This window comes from Ambystoma mexicanum, chromosome 4q (genome assembly GCF_040938575.1).
Source record: "Ambystoma mexicanum isolate Mex_15411 chromosome 4q, UKY_AmexF1_1, whole genome shotgun sequence".
Lineage (NCBI taxonomy): Eukaryota > Metazoa > Chordata > Amphibia > Caudata > Ambystomatidae > Ambystoma > Ambystoma mexicanum.
In genome coordinates, this window is record NC_090928.1 from 392,509,255 (window position 1) to 392,525,579 (window position 16,325).

Genomic DNA, 16,325 nt, shown 5'->3' on the forward strand with positions numbered 1-16,325 from the left:
AGTAGTTATCCAGCATCCATTGCTCTATAAGGTTGAAGATTACATCTATTTCCTTTTCATCCTGCTCATGAAGACCTGTTAGGGGGACGACACATTGAGTGTCGTCTGCATAATTTGAAAACATAACCCCCTCCTCCTCTAACATAAAGAAGATGGGAGCCATGAAAAGATTATGCAGACATGGAGATATACTGGCCCCCTGTCGGACACCGTGGAGTACTGGAACAGGTAAAGCTTCTGCTACTTCAGAACAGACTCAACTACATCTATGCTTCAAAACAGATGCAATCCAGGACGCCGCCGTATCTGAAAAGTTAGCGACCTCTTTTAATCTTGGAATCGGGATGTTGTGTTCGATCAAATCGAACACAGGCGATTGATGTAGAGAAATTACGAGGGATAGGGCACCCTTGTCCATCTGAGCTAGAAGTTTGGATTTCAGCTGAAGTGAAGTCTCTGTTCCGAAATGTTTCCTGAATGCAGACTGGTGGGAGTGGAGAATAGGTTACAGGTCCAAATGCTATGCAATCTGACTATAGGCAACCCTGTCCAATATTTATTATAAAAATTGAGTATTAGAAAAAGGACGATATTTCAAGGGGTTTTCCCTGGTTTATAGACATAATTTCGAAATCAAAAATTTCGAAAGTCAAAAAGTCGAAAAAAAAATGTCGAAAAAAATAATGTCGAATTTATTTTTTATGACGGTTTTTTTTTCGAAATGGGAGGGTTCCCCCCCAACCCCCGTGTTTTCTTTTTTTTTTTGTTTTTACCTATTTTTTTATATAAACTAGAGCCCAAAAAAAAATATCGAAAAAAAAAAATAATTCGACATTTTTTTTTTCGACATTTTTGATTCGACATTTTTGACATTCGAAATTTTGTATTCGATATTATGACTGGACACCGTTTTCCCTGTGTAGCCCTGGTTTCTTAAGAATGGGAGTAACCATTGTTTGTTTTAACTCATCAGGCACCTTACCTGCCTTCAAAGAAGTGTTGATAAATAGACAAACTGCTTTAAGTAGGCAAGGGGTGCAGGTTTTGATTATCATGGAGGAACATGCATCTCCTCTGCAATGAGACATTTTCATCTGTTCAATCATTTTTGTTAGTGCTGACTCAGAGATCGGGTGAAAATTGAAAAGGACGGTCGAGTCACGAGAAAGGATTTTTGAGAGATCATTGGGCTTGAATGTTGATGGTGCATTCTTTTTTTCGAGCATTGCAGTCCTAATTTTATGCGGTTTATTTTTGAGGCCATCTTGAATAAGTTGACACCAGTGTTTGTCTTTTATTAGTAAAGAATCTACTGGAGCAGGGGCCGACTCCTGTTCTTTCAAGATCTTAAATATTTCCCCAGTGTCCAACTTAGCATTCGTGATGCTCGTATTATGATCATTCTTTTTGGAATCGAGAATGGCAATTTTATAAGCCCTTACTAAATTTTTGTAAGTTACTAAGAGGTCCGGTTTAGATTCACATTTCCAAGAAAAGAAGGCTTTAATGGTCAAGGATTTTTGTTTTCTCAGTTCTTCTGAGTATCCTGCCTTACTTTTGTTATCCTCTTTATTATGCTTTTTTTTGCTTCAGCGGTGCTAGCAAGTCTGAGATGAGATATATATTTTTGGTTAGAACAGAGGCCATGGCCTGCGCCGACATTTCTGTTAGAAAGTTATGAGTTAACAATCAGCGGTTCAATGTTGCCAATCGTAATGTGTTTTAAATTGCGTGACATGCTGCCTGGTTGCTTATTTATAGCTTTTACTAGAAACGGGACAGTTAGTGCACAACAAAATTATCGGACCAAGGGCAGGGAATAGTGCTTGCATTACTACAGGTTATATTAAGGATCGCCAACCAGTCCAAGGGCTGGGCCAAGACATGGGCATGTGTTGTCATGTGCTGTACAAAACCAAGATCGGCCAAGGACTGTTGGAGCTCCTTTGCAGAATGGTCATTGTCTTGGCCTAGCCAGCAGTTAACATCACCCAAAATGATGAAGCGTGATGCAAGTTTCAATTGAGGTATTAGGAGACTACTAATGGCCTCTGCTAGGTTTACCTTTAAAGATGGAAGACGATGTAAGATAAGGACATTGATAGTGGATTCAGCATTCATACCTATTTTTATGTGAATCGAATCAATTCCGTCAAGGGAGAGTCCAGGTGTTTCCCATACCGAGAGAGAGACTTTCAAAATGAAAGCCGCTCCCCCTTGCCCCTCTTCCTACAGCTCTGCCCTTCCGGATCATTACTTATCCTGTAGGTATTGCTAAATTGAGAGAGGAACCTGAGGCCAGGGAGCCCCAAGTCTGTCAAGGTTAAGATTATTAAACTCAATATAGTCGCTGATCTCATATTTGACAAGAGAGTGGGTGTTTAATAGCATGCAACGCAATTCAGTGGTAGGATTGGCTCCCAGAGTATTTTGGTGATTCTTGGATATGTAGTGGGGACAGAGTGGTGTCTGTCTTTGGTAAGACCCGATGAGTTGAGTTGGGGTCATTAGGGAGGCGGGGGATAGCAGTGGGTTCGGCAGCTAGCATATACGGGACATTGATGGCCCCAGTTGCATTAATTGTCTCACATGACTGAGGGAGCCTCTACCTCCCGTATTAATAGTCTCAGCAGACATAGTGCCTGATCAAATAGGGCAAGGTTCTTTTTGTGAGTGAAATACACCTACCTTATGATCCAAAGTCTGGTCGGCCGAGCGTTGTGGAGATTTATTTCTCTCTGCGTTAATTGTTGCAAGGACTTCCGTTAAACCCATAATGTGGAGGGTGGGGTAGAACGAGCACCCCTGCGCATTCTGGTCGCCGACTAGCCCTGACTAGCCCAACACATCCACGCCGGCACGTTCGCGCAGGTTTGCATTGAAAAACCCTGCCGGACTAAAATCCTTGTGGGGATTGTAGTTCTGAGCAGTTAGCGTGTGTGCAGATGTCGGTTAGCGAGCCTGATTCTAGTCGCAACGCTTTACTAGCATTAATGAAAATAAAAGCACATTAAGCAAGTTATAGTTCTGTGGCAATTGGTAGCTAAACAAGAACACACAAGTTGGAATAAAATTAACAGGTGCACTAAAATCAGCGGTTAATGGAGAGTCTTCCTTTCTCACCCTTCCCTCGGCTTGCTTCTGCACACAGGCCTTTGGTGGATGCACAACGTCCGCTCTGCATTCACAACAATTAGGCGCACCTGGAAATACTGACTGTTTATCCCAGTCTCTTCCAATGCTTCCACAGCCAAACAGGGGTTGTGAGCACAGGACCAACTCGGAGCCTGTTGGTGAAATCTGCTCTTCATCTGCTCTGGCTTCCCTTCTGTGGTCACACTCCCTAGTGAACTGCCAGCCTTCTACTGCTACCTCTGCCGACCTTCCAGCTCCTGCTTCTTTCTACTGCTCCTTCCTCCTGCAGCTTTTTATGCCCCTCAGGTGAGTTAATTGGTTTCAGGTCCAGGACCTTGCCAACAGCTATTAGGCCTGCCTGACCTTGTCTCCTACACGCATCTTCAGCCCACTTCTTTGTCGCAGTCCCTGAGGGATTCTGGGACATGTAGTCTACTTCAGATAAATGTAGTTTTCCTACTTCTTTAGGTTGAAGAATTATTTGTCCTCCCTTGATGTTATTGAAAGAGGCGTTATAGGGTTTAAACTTTTGAGAGACAGGTGAGACAGGAAAAGTCACATTCGCCCTTCCTTTTGGTATACTTTTGGCATTGTGGAGGATATGGGTATTTAGGGTCATAAAAGATTGGTCCTTTGGGTTCAACACTATATTGAAACACTTTTACCTTCCCATCATTAGTAGGAGGTTGAGATATATCAAAAGGTTAATAAGCCAATTACTCCTCCAAGTCTGTGGTAAGAGTATTCCTCTCCAAGGAGAAATACCGGGTTTCACCCTGCGAAATCTCCCCAACACCCTGGGGTTTGTCTCCACCCTGGTGATCCACCCTCAGTACACTACACCTGGGATTGGGATCAGGAAGCATCTGCCCTCTGCTGGCCACCAGGGAGGAAACTTTAGGCAGGGTTTTAGTGGAGGATCTGCAGGATTCTCCACATGTCCTTATCAGAAAATTCACATTCATCACAGTCGTAACAACCAGGAAGTAGCCTGGGGTATCCGAAGAATAAAAGATTGTTACGGGAGTACGCCTACTCATCAGTCGAGATAACAAAAGTATAATACTGAGAATAAGAGGAGAGAAGGAAAATAGTTCTGAAACCATTACTTCTCATCTCAGTAAATACATTGAGAGTGTAATTGAAAAAGAGAAGGAATTGGAGGAGGATCATTAAAAAATGAATACTTGTCCCAGTTAAAGCAAGGAAAGTATCACTATCCAAGAGAAGGCACCTGTAAGAGGAAGAAAACAAGAGAATCCCACAAAGATTGGATAAACCTACCCTAGCAAAATGTAACAACTACTTTTGGAGATAGAATTAAGGAAGAAACTAACCAAGAAATACTACTCTGACAAGAAAAGAGATATCGGTACAGAGCTGGGGAAACATTTGTTGAGAGGAATCAACAGTAAAGTACTAAAAGTACTGTGTGAAGGAATCAAAGAAGTTACAAAGAACTATTTGAAGATCAGTTATTGAAATAACTTTGGAGGGAACAAGAACCCAGGAGAAGGTGAGCTGCTCTCCTGTCCTTAGTAGTTGATCTAGTAGTAGGGTCAGTCTGGGTTAGTTTGTGACAGAGGACGGGTTCTTATAAGACATCCACTGCCGCCTGACGAACACCTTAGTTTGTTAGGTAGGGAAACCCCATAGAAGTTGGTAGAGATAGACTTTAACCTTTTTACTATAATAAACATGTATTCAGAAATGTCTAATAAGTGTCTGTTCTTCTTCTGACCTACCACAAGTAGCATAATAACATTATGGTGTAAAGGCGTAATGACTTCATGGAGTGAACAACGTAAAGACACCGGACCCGTAAGTAAAAAGATTTGATTAAATTCACAGTAATTTATTTCAGAGAACACTTTTTTTTGTTTGTAGATCAAACCATCTATTCAACTTAAAAAAAAAAGACTGATGAATAAACAAGTTTATAGTTCCCACTCACATTCTGGATGTTACAAGTTATGTTCTCAGTACTGGTCAGGTATTCAGCCACTCTCCTTCCTCTAACTCCTTCACAAACTCCCCACCCTACCTTAAAAAACTGTCTCTTACATAGCAAGCTCTCTTCTTCCCTCTGTGTTCAATGCTATTGGGAACAAAGGTTTACTGAGAGCTATACGTTTGGGTGATTTGGCCATGGGTATTTGTGATTTGGTAGGTGGCTGACCTGAGTTTACCTGAAGGCCTACTGCAATCTCCGATTCACAAGGGCCTGGACCTGTGTGCGATCTCAAACCCTCCACGGGCAGCCCTCTTGTCATTGCTGGCGTTAGCTGGGTCCCTTTACTTTTACTTTTCTGGCTTGAGTCCGTACTTGGAAACAGTCTTGGTAAGCATGGGGTGCAATTTTAAGTTTAAACCTTCACCGCTGGAACCTTGCAAGTTTGTATCCCCACGACCCAAGGGAAAATTAAGTTTGTTTGCTTCTTTGCTTGCACATTCGGCCCACATTAGTACCATTTTGGTCCCATAAAGGCAGGGGATTCTTTTCCTATGGTAGATGTTTGGTCTGGCAAGAGTGCTTGAAGGGTTCTCAGTGTGTTCACCTTGGGGGTCGCATCCTCCCTTTATGGCCATCCCTCTGTCGCAGTCTGATCACAGATAGGTGGATGGGTGATGGGAGTGCGAGAGATCTGTTGCTCTCCTTTTGTCATCTTGCATGTGGCCAAAAAGGGGTTTAGCACCACTGTGACCACCCCCTTCCTTAGCACAGAGAGCTAGTGGGGGTGGAGTGGACATCATCCACTAGCTTGGGGTGGCAACCAATCTGGTTGCCCACCCATCTGTGGCATCCCAGGGATTTTCAATATATATATATATATATATATATATTTGAGGCTTGTAGATCTGCTTAGAATCGCATGGGTAGGCCGACATCTAGTGGTTGATGCAGAGTATTGCATGACTTGTTTTTGAAATCGAAAAGGGACGTCGACAGGGCATGTTTGCAATATTATTCCTGCTGTGACGTACACTGTATTCATGGTTAGCCACACATCAAGGTCCTCAGATTGTTCTTTGAGACTTAATAATTATTAGTTATAGCATATATATTTGGTTACTGCTAATCTTGACAACTATCTTCAACGATCTCCTTCATTAGAACAGCAGTGCTCGATGTAGCTTTCAGCCGTTCAAGCTTCAACGATCCTGCTCAACAGCCTTCTTCAGGCTTTGGCCTACACAGTAGGGAGCGTGGGGGGAATAACATTTTACTTTCTTATTTCAAGAAAGCCTCCTTTCACATTTCACCTTCACCCTTTTGTCTTGCTGTCTTCTGGCGTATATAATGTAGAAAACTCCACTTAAATTGTACCCATCTTGCAACTGAAAGCTCCTCAGGAAGTACACATACAAAACATGTGTAACCAGTGTCTCCCTCGAGACCACCAGGAAACTCGGTCCCAGGCCTATAAACTTTTTCGACAGAAAACACTTGAAAATCAGCAGTGTAAGCTCTGGGCCACCTATGCGATGCAAGATGAAGCATTGTCTCAACACCCCGCCAGCGCAGAGAAATCCGAGGCAGAACAAGATAGCCCTGGCACCATATGTTACGCAGACCAATCAGTAGGCGGAAGATTTGCAGGTGCTCTCTCTAGCTCCGGAAGGCAGGCGTCATGCTTTGCTATAGAGGGTTCCCCTGCCAATAGGAGCACACATAGCAAACACAATGAACGGGTGCTGCACCCTAATGAACCGACACACAAACATACATCCAAACACCCTACACCCTCCGGTCACTCTTCAGCGAATCCTTTTGAATGGTGCAAAGCCGCAGCAGAACCTAGCCCTTCAGCAGGCGGCTTGGCAGCAAACAAAACCACTGTGCCAGTGCATCGTCCCTCAGAGCAAGTCCCAGAAGAGACGCTGGCTGCAGGTAGCTCTGCGCCAGGCATCACAGTGCACCCCCCCCCCTCATTCAGGCACAACCACTGAAACAATCCATTTCGACATTTAGTACTACACAGGGTTCAAGGTGCACTAAATCACAATAGGAAGACCTTGTTTTCCCCTTACAAGATACACCATCTACTTGTCCAATGACCAGGAACAGATTTGAAACCACCATGGATAAGATGACTTCCTTCGTAGACTTCCTACAGAAACATCGCATTAGATAGACAAAGGCACATTTACCAGGGTGAGGGGGAACCTCCAGGTAAAGTCCTCAGAGTTCAGGAAACTGTGAACCCTGAGTGGAGTCTATAATTGACTTGGAGGAGGGGGAGGACGACGACGTCTTTTTAGCAGACAAACCTGCCTCAGACCTTGATGAGCAGATTAATATTTTGTTCAGTCCTCTGATGTAACAGATGAACCCGTTGCCAACTTGCCCATTGATGACTAGATACTTTATAATCTCCTAAAAAGAGCTGCTGATCATTTTAAAATTGATACTCGGGAGTCAGAAGAAGACAGACTTTGTAGACAATATTGTGAACGAGCGAAAGAAAGCAGTTGGGGCAGTACATCCCCTATTGCAGTCTTTTTAAAAACATATTTTCCCTTCATTAACTACTCCTGCTTTAACTAAAGCTGTTAACCCACGCATTGAAAAGCATTTCCAACCTACCCCCACAGACTCTTCATCAGGGATTACTTAAAACCAGACTCCTTGGTGGTAACAACAACACGTAAAAGGGCAGGTACACCCCTGGCTACCTCAGAGGCCTTGCCAGATAAAGAAAGTAAGAAACTTAACACACTAGGTAAAAAGGTGGCAACCTTTGCTGAATGCCAAATGCAAATGGCTAACACTACCTTTTATGGCCAGCTTTAACAGGGCACTTTGGGACCAGGTGGAGGAACAAGTTAATCGGGTTCCAGAGCCTCTGCGCTCACAGATTATAAAGACCCTACACAACGGCAAAAGTACTGCTAAAGCCCTTATTAAAAATACCATTAATGCCACAAACACAGCCGGCCGATAGCCGAGGGTACACTTCTTAAATGACTTGCATGACTAAGGAACTCTGGCTTCAAGCCAGAAACTCAGGCCACTCTTATTAACATGCCCAGCGAAGATGTTGTCCTTCTTGGCAAGGCCGTTGATGACGCTTTAGAAACTGCCAAGAAAGAACATGACGCACTTAAAACTTTAGGCCAAATCACCTATGAACTTTATACCCAGCGCAGAGTTTACGGTAACTCACACTTTTCGTGCTCAAGGGTACGCTTGAACAGCACATTGCCATATTCCCCAAGTAATAGCTCCAGCACATGGTACACCAGTCAGGGACAGCTGCCGTGCTCCCAAACCCTTTTCCAGAGGCAGTTTAGGCGAGGGCATAATCTGACTAGAGGCTAAACTGCTAGAGGCTCAGCCACACCCTCTAGACAATGACTCCCACATTCAGGTCCCCAATTGAGGGTTGCATTTCACTATTTTCCCCTCAAATCAGTGGGAACCGCAATAGACAAGTGGGTACTGACAAGAGTTAACAGCGGATATTGCATAGAGTTCCTCGAAAGACCACGCAATCATCCACTAAGATCCAAGAACATATCCCTGGAACATCAGCTAATCCTCCAAGCGGAGGTACTATTTCTACTAGAAAAGGCAGCTGGTTTGGAGAGGTAGATTCCTCAGGTTCTTACATTCCTTTCAAGTCCACACCACACTTCACTCTGGCTCCATTGGGTCCTCCCAGGGTGTCACCCCCTGGCTCTGTGATCCAGCCCTCCAGTCCCTTGGATGACGATCTTCCAGAGGGATTCTACTCCGACCAAGAAAGCGGACAAAGAGAACCTGATCCCATTGGACCAGTGCCTCAGCAACTGACACAGCCATCTCGTGCTACTAGCCCTTTGCCCCAGGACCATCTGCGGGCTCCTGCAGTGCCTAAAGATGTGTCAATTGACATTTTAACAACTCTTCACACATTGGTTTCGGAGATCCAACAGCGTGTCCCTCCGGCAGGTCCCATACCTGTGCCAGCGAAGAGTCCACCATTGCCTCCAGGGCCCAGCTGACGCCTTCTCATCCAGCCCCGGATGCCACTCTACAGCTGCCTGTTGCAACCGCTCCTATTGTGGAGGAGACAGCCCAGACAGACACTGACACCAATACTGTCACGACGCAGGGGACTGAGGAATTTGACAATACTTTCTTGCAGGTGGTGAATCACCTGAAGTCGCCTTACCCTCCAGAGACTCCATCGGATGAGACTGGTTTGTTTCATGCAATGATCTCTCGTGCTGCGAAGCTGTTTAATCTCATCCCTGAAGAAAAGAAGGAAGGTTTCCTTTCTCAGCGGCTGGAGTCCTCCAGGAAGACTATATGGTATTGGTTCCCCTACTTGATTACATCTGGGAAGATGGCCTTTTGATCACGAAGGCCCCCTTGCAAAGCTTCTGCAAAAAAGAGTGCTTGGAGAAAAAGTACCAGGTTGCGGACACAGCCTCAAAGTACCTCAGATTCCCATCACCAGATTCTGTGGTCTATGCTTCGGCCACAAAGAGGTCCTCTAACCCCTTTTCCTCTTGCATGGTCCCTCACCAATCAGGCTGGTAAGAAGCAGATGCGGCTGGAAAGCGCATTATCACAACTGCAGCGTCTACAGTCAAAGCCGCCAACACGCTTGCCATTCTCTTGAAAATATGATGGGGAGTTTTGGTATAAATTGGGTCCCATAATTAACCTCCTCCCTGACGAGAAAGCAGAAGCCCTAACATTGTTCCACGAAGGGGAGGTGGCCTCCGACCATGTGATCAGTCGCCCTGGACATTGCAGATTTGGGTTTTTTGACAAATGGGCAATGGATTGGCCCTCTGCCGCCAAGGTTGGCTCAAGGTCACCAATTTACGCCCTGATGTGCAGACCAAAGTGGTGGACATGCTATTCGATGGTGAAAACCTTTTTCGGAAAGGTGGTCGACGACCACCTCTAGTCCATAAAAACGAACTCTGAGACTGCACGTTAGTTGGACACTCTTCAAAAGCAGATGCCGTCCTTGCGATCATCTAAAGGCAAGGTGTCAAGATCCTCAAAAGGCCTACCCTCACCCTATTGTCAAACCTCCTATTCTGCCACCCAGCAGGCGTATAGGGACATTCCCAAGTTTACAGAGGGGTAACCAGCATTGTCGTGCTCCAGCAGCCAGAGCACAGATGCCAAAACCAGCTTGACCCTGCCCAGGTCCTGCGCCCTCACTTTAGCACCCCAGTGGTAGGCTGGTTATCTCATTTTTGTCAACCAGTGGCGCAACATCTCCACGTATAAATTGGTGCCCAATATCATCCAACTAGGTCACACCCTGGAATTCCAGGACAAATGCACTCACATTCCTCCTGTCTCCAGACAAGAACAGCATGTAGCGCAGCTCCTAAAGGAGGTTCAAGCCATGTTAAAGAAAGGGGCAATAGAACTGGTCTCTCTACGCCTTCGAGGCTCTGGAGTGTACTCAAGATACTTTCTAGTGCAAAAGAAATCAGGAGGGTGGAAACCCATTCTAGACTTATGGTCAAAAATTCAGGATGGTCACGCTGCAGCATGTGCTCGACCAGCTGGAGGAAGGGGATTTTCTGTCGATTCTTGACGTCAATGATGCTTACTTTCACATCCCCATTCATCGCAAGCACTAGACATTCCTACACTTTGCCGTTCAGTTGACACAATAACAGTTCAAGGCTCTAGCATTGGGCCTAAAATCGGCATCAAGGGTTTTCACAAAGTGCTTGGCTCTGGTAGGCAGCGCACCTTCGTCGCAAGGGAATGTGTGTCTATCCCTACCTGGACGATTGGTTGATCCGATCCTGCTCGTACGCCATGTCAGTCCAGAACACTGCGGTAACCATCCAGACCCTGACTTCGCTGGGATTCTCGATAAACTAGCCAAAGTCCTGCTTAGTGACACCTCAGAACGCACTATTCCTAGGATCTCGCCTCAACACACTGTTGTGTCTAGTGACTCCATCAGAAGACAGGATAAAGGCCATCCCAGGAAAGGTGCAGCAGCTTGTGGCAACTCGCGTTGCAACAGTCAGATCCATCAAGTCCCTGTTGGGGATGGTGTACATTTGCATCCATCTGGTGCCTTTTTGCAGATTACAGATGAGACCCCTTCAGGAGTTTCTGGATGCCTGTGTCAGATTCAGGTGTTCCCTTCACCCCTTCCGAGTCACTCCAATCCCCTTCCTCCTCACCTGTGAGTTCTGAATGTAAGATTCCTCCGAACCGCTTCTTCCACAGCTCTTCTTTCTTTTTTCCTTTTTTTTGTGAAAGGGATCTGCCCCAAAGGGAAGCCACCCTGACTTCCAAATAGAAGGTCTGGGGGGGGCCCCTCCTCCAGTTCAGACCAGAGGGGAAAAAGCCGTAGGCATAAAAAACCCCTGGGTGATGGACTGTGATGGTCTTCAATTCGAAAATAACAGAAGGTAAGTCTTTGTATGAGAAGCCGGCAGGTAAGTAGCATGCAGTAAAAAGTGGACTTGAGAACCTTGGACAGACCGTGAGAATACTGTAGCAAGAGAGATGGGGAAAGCTGGAGGAAAAGGGAAGGGATAATATGTACTAAGCTCCCTGCTAAACCTGGCGAGAGCCTGCGAGTCCCAGGGCGATAGCAACACAGAAAGACAAGAGGAAGGGCGCTAGCAGGTGGGAAGAAAAGCCGGCACTGAGAAAAGGCGCAGTGCAGCACACAAAAGGAGAAAAACTTACGAGCGCTCCAACCCGAATGCCTGACGCGAGTAGGTTGCAACGCGCAGACTTCCGGGTAGGAGCGGCTAAAAAGCGATCTCCCCTGGCGGCCGGCCGGAAGACTAGACCGCCACTGAGCGTTGCATGGAGACGTGGCGGAACAGCTAATGGCCGCTCCAACGCCATCGGCTCCATGCACGCCAGCCGCGGCGGAGCGTGACAGCCTGATGGAAACAAATCACAGGCTCTTGGAACGACAAGATCAACCTTAGTCCAGCCTTCTTTCAATTCCTACATTTGTGATACATTCACTCTCATCTCTCGCAGGGTGCTCCCTTTCAGACCCCTGCTCATCAGGCAACAGTCACGACCTACGCCTCTCTTGAAGGTTGGGGGTGCTCACACAGGCCAACTGTACGCCAGGGGACTCTGGATTCCAGAAGAGAAGGAGTTGCATATCAACGTTCTAGAACTGCGGACAGTCTTCTGGGCCCTGAAGTCCTTCAAGCCTCCGCTCCGGGGGACGGTGGTCTGCATCTTCATGGACAACAGGACAGGACTTGGTCTCCCATCCTCTCTTGGGAGGCGCCAAACCTGTGGCACTGGGCCATTGCTCAGCAGATGTTCCTTCTTCCGTTTCACTTGGCAGGTGTTCACAACACCCTCACAGACACTCAGCAGGGAGCTACAGTGCTTCCACAAGTGTGAACTCCAGCAGACCCAGGTATCGCTTCTCTTCAGCAAATGGGGTCACCCTCAGACCAGCCTTTTTGCCATGACAGCAAACTCCAAATGCCAGAGGTTTGCCACAGGTATACTCAAGCCAATATCCTAGGAGACGCCTTCTCATTACCTCGCACCTCTTGAATGCAAGAACATTCTGTCTACGGCTAAAGCTCCATCAATGCTTTCCCGCTCTAAGCACAAGTGGAAACGCTTTACGGTGTGTTGCCGTTCACAAAGGATCGCTCCGCTGCGACTCAGAGCGCTGCAACGTCTGCCTTGTTTGAGACAGGCATGGTATCAAGAGAAAGCAAAAACAAAGAGGTGATGGCTGGAAGGTTTAGACTGAATCTTAACCACTGGCATTGCTCGGGGCAACCCTCCAGACCATCGTTCTTCGCCTACCAAGCCATTACAGAAGGGGAAAGACCATATGCAAATCAGGCTTGGCCCCACCCCAAAAGGGGAAGTCCAGCCCGAACTGCTAGGTCACATCCCTTCTGCACAAGACCACAAGCATCCCCAAACATGTTTCACCCTTGTTGGGGATCATCAGTGAGGAGTAGCTTGGGTCTCTAGGCCCAGCGGGCACGGGACCCACGTCTGGGCATACCCGTCCCACTCGGGGTGACAAAGCAAAAACAAAGAGGTGATGGCTGGAAGGTTTAGACTGAATCTTAACCACTGGCATTGCTCGGGGCAACCCTCCAGACCATCGTTCTTCGCCTACCAAGCCATTACAGAAGGGGAAAGACCATATGCAAATCAGGCTTGGCCCCACCCCAAAAGGGGAAGTCCAGCCCGAACTGCTAGGTCACATCCCTTCTGCACGAGACCACAAGCATCCCCAAACATGTTTCACCCTTGTTGGGGATCATCAGTGAGGAGTAGCTTGGGTCTAAACCTTCCAGCCATCATCCCTTTGTTTTTGCTTTGTCACCCCGAGTGGGACGGGTATGCCCAGACGTGGGTCCCGTGCCTGCTGGGCCTGGCGACCCAAGCTACTCCTCACTGATGAGCCCCAACAAGGGCGAAACATGTTTGGGGATGCTTGTGGTCTCGTGCAGAAGGGATGTGACCTAGCAGTTTGGGCTGGACTGCCCCTTTTGGGGTGGGCCATGCCTGATTTGCATATGGTCTTTCCCCTTCTGTAATGGCTTGGCAGGCGAAGAACGATGGTCTGGAGGGTTGCCCCGAGCAATGCCAGTGGTTAAGATTCAGTCTAAACCTTCCAGCCATTATCCCTTTGTTTTTGCTTTGTCACCCCGAGTGGGACGGGTATGCCCAGACGTGGGTCCCGTGCCTGCTGGGCCTGGAGACCCAAGCTACTCCTCACTGATGAGCCCCAACAAGGGCGAAACATGTTTGGGGATGCTTGTGGTCTCGTGCAGAAGGGATGTGACCTAGCAGTTTGGGCTGGACTGCCCCTTTTGGGGTGGGCCATGCCTGATTTGCATATGGTCTTTCCCCTTCTGTAATGGCTTGGCAGGCGAAGAACGATGGTCTGGAGGGTTGCCCCGAGCAATGCCAGTGGTTAAGATTCAGTCTAAACCTTCCAGCCATCATCCCTTTGTTTTTGCATGGTATCAAGAGAGACAGTCTCAAAAGTAACAATTTCAAAACCTTTATCATCAAACATGATGGGGTTGGTGTAATGCCTACCTGGCCCTAACTCTAAGGGGATTGTTTCCTCAACTGATGGTCCGAAGGGCCGTCGATGTCCATAAGTCCAAAACCAAAGTTGTGTCCAAACCTATGCTTGCCGTCACTCTTAAACCAATTGTGATAGGGGGTCTTCTTAAAGGAAAATTGTTGGTTAAAAAGGAAATGTAACCACAGCTGGTTTCAGGTAGTCTTACCAATAGGTGTAGTTCTCCCTGTTCATAAAATAGTCAACTCAAAAGGGTTGCAGGTAGAGCTCTTGCAGCAAGTCAATAAAGTTCACAATGGGCCTCATTATGAGTTTGCCGGACCGGTAAGCTACCGGCACCGTTACTACCGGACTGGCAAACTGAGTTCTGCGGGCGGGTGCCCTCGCGGGCCGGCACCCGCTAGCAGACCTCCACTGATGCACCGCCACCATTCATGAATGGTGCCGGTGCATCCGGCCTCCCCATTCCCATTGAGCCCTATGGGGCTGAAATGGAAATGGGGAGTAATAAATACCGGCACCCGGCAATGGGGATGTACCGGGTCCAGCGGGGCTGGAATGCCCCGGTACATCACCATTGCCGGGTGCCTGTAAAAAAACGGACTCTAGCGGCAGCCATGCCTGTTTTACCAGCCCGGCTGCCGCTGGACTCAGAATGAGGCCCAAAGTCTCTGGGTCTCCCCTTCCCCAAGCTTTCGATCCTTCTAGTTCCAAACAAAAAGTCACAGTTCGTGTTGGGCCTCTTAGGGTTCCCTTCCCCAAGTATAGGCCCCTCTAGTTTCAAAGAAAAGTTCACCTTGTCAGGATGCACCATTTTAACGCAGTTCTTTCCATGGAGTAGTGTCAGAATTTCAAAAACGCTGGGCTTTGGCTCTTCCCCTGCGCGACCACTTTGACATCTGACCCCTCTCTTGGTACTTTGTATCTTTCTTCTGGCACCTTGCCCTCCTGTGCCCTTTCCGTCTTCTCACTTTACTCTGCCTCTTGCACACTCCTCTTGTCTTTATCATGGCCCTGGCACACTTTGTTACTCTGTTCCTTTGGTTGTGCACCCTTGCACCTTCCTTTCTTTGTCGTGCCTCTTGAACTTTCCCTTTTCTGCCTTTGAGTCGCTCATACCCTCTTTTCCTGCTTTCGGGTCGCTCGCACCCTCTTTGCTTTCTCTCGCTTTCTCACTTTGTCTGTTGGGTCGCTCGCACACTTTTCCCATATATTCTTTAAGGTTCACTTTCCTCTTATTTCTTTTTTACTTCTGCGCCGCTAGCGCATCTTTCTTTATGCTTTGCTTTCTGCTTTATTTACCTTCTTTCTTTGTGCCGCTTTGACATTTTGTCTGCTTCGCTCCAGCCACGCACGCTTCTGAGTTTCTATATTTACTTTCACGAAACTCACCAGGAAGCACGGCATTGGTGTGGGGTCTCCTCTGGATACACTGGGTCGAGGTCGGGGCCTCACCACCTGCCCCTCAGACACATTTGGGACTGGCACCCGTCGCAGGGGAACGTGCATTTCTCTGTGCTCGGCCAGCAGGTCATAGTCTGCCTCACTCCGGCCCTTTGGAGACCCAGCTCACTAGTCACGCAGCCCCTCAAACACACCAGGCCAGCGTCTCGGCACACCGCTCCCCTGCATACTCTCCAGGCTTCTCCCACTCCCTGCTCTTTGGCTCTCCTGGTCCCAGCAGCAAATCCAGCTCGCTCCTACTCTTGGGCAGAACCACGCCTTTTATACTGGTGTAGAGTCAAGTGGTGTCAGGTGTGAATAGTCAGAATAAAGTGCCTGACTTTGCCTCACTCTATTAGTCGGACAATTCAAAGGTGTTACATGGTAGGCCTTACTTTGTATTCCTGTTTTCTATTGGTAATCCTCATTGCTCCTGATTCTCTTCTTCATCCCAGTACTTAATGGAGATGGGGAGGAGGCGATGGGGTGTGATTGGAAATACCCCATTAAGGCTGAGGGAGAGTGGGTTGGTGTATAATTGGGAAAGGGGAAATACCATATCTCGCCCTTGGGTATTCTCCTCCCAATCCCCCGTGACCCTCCACTCTGGTGATCCTCCCTCGCTTGTCCACGGGATCCAAAAGTGATGGCCCTTCCCTGGCCACCTGAATGGAAGACGCTGGAGTAATAAGTGGGAGAATACTGTCGGGGTTTCTCACA

At 47.4% G+C, this 16,325-nt stretch overlaps 1 protein-coding gene across 1 annotated transcript in view; it reads left to right on the forward strand.

The window, feature by feature from the left end:
- The window catches only part of MTR (5-methyltetrahydrofolate-homocysteine methyltransferase), a 1,960,411-nt gene that overhangs the window by 393,126 nt on the left and 1,550,960 nt on the right, over positions 1-16,325 (forward strand). The window lies entirely within an intron of this gene.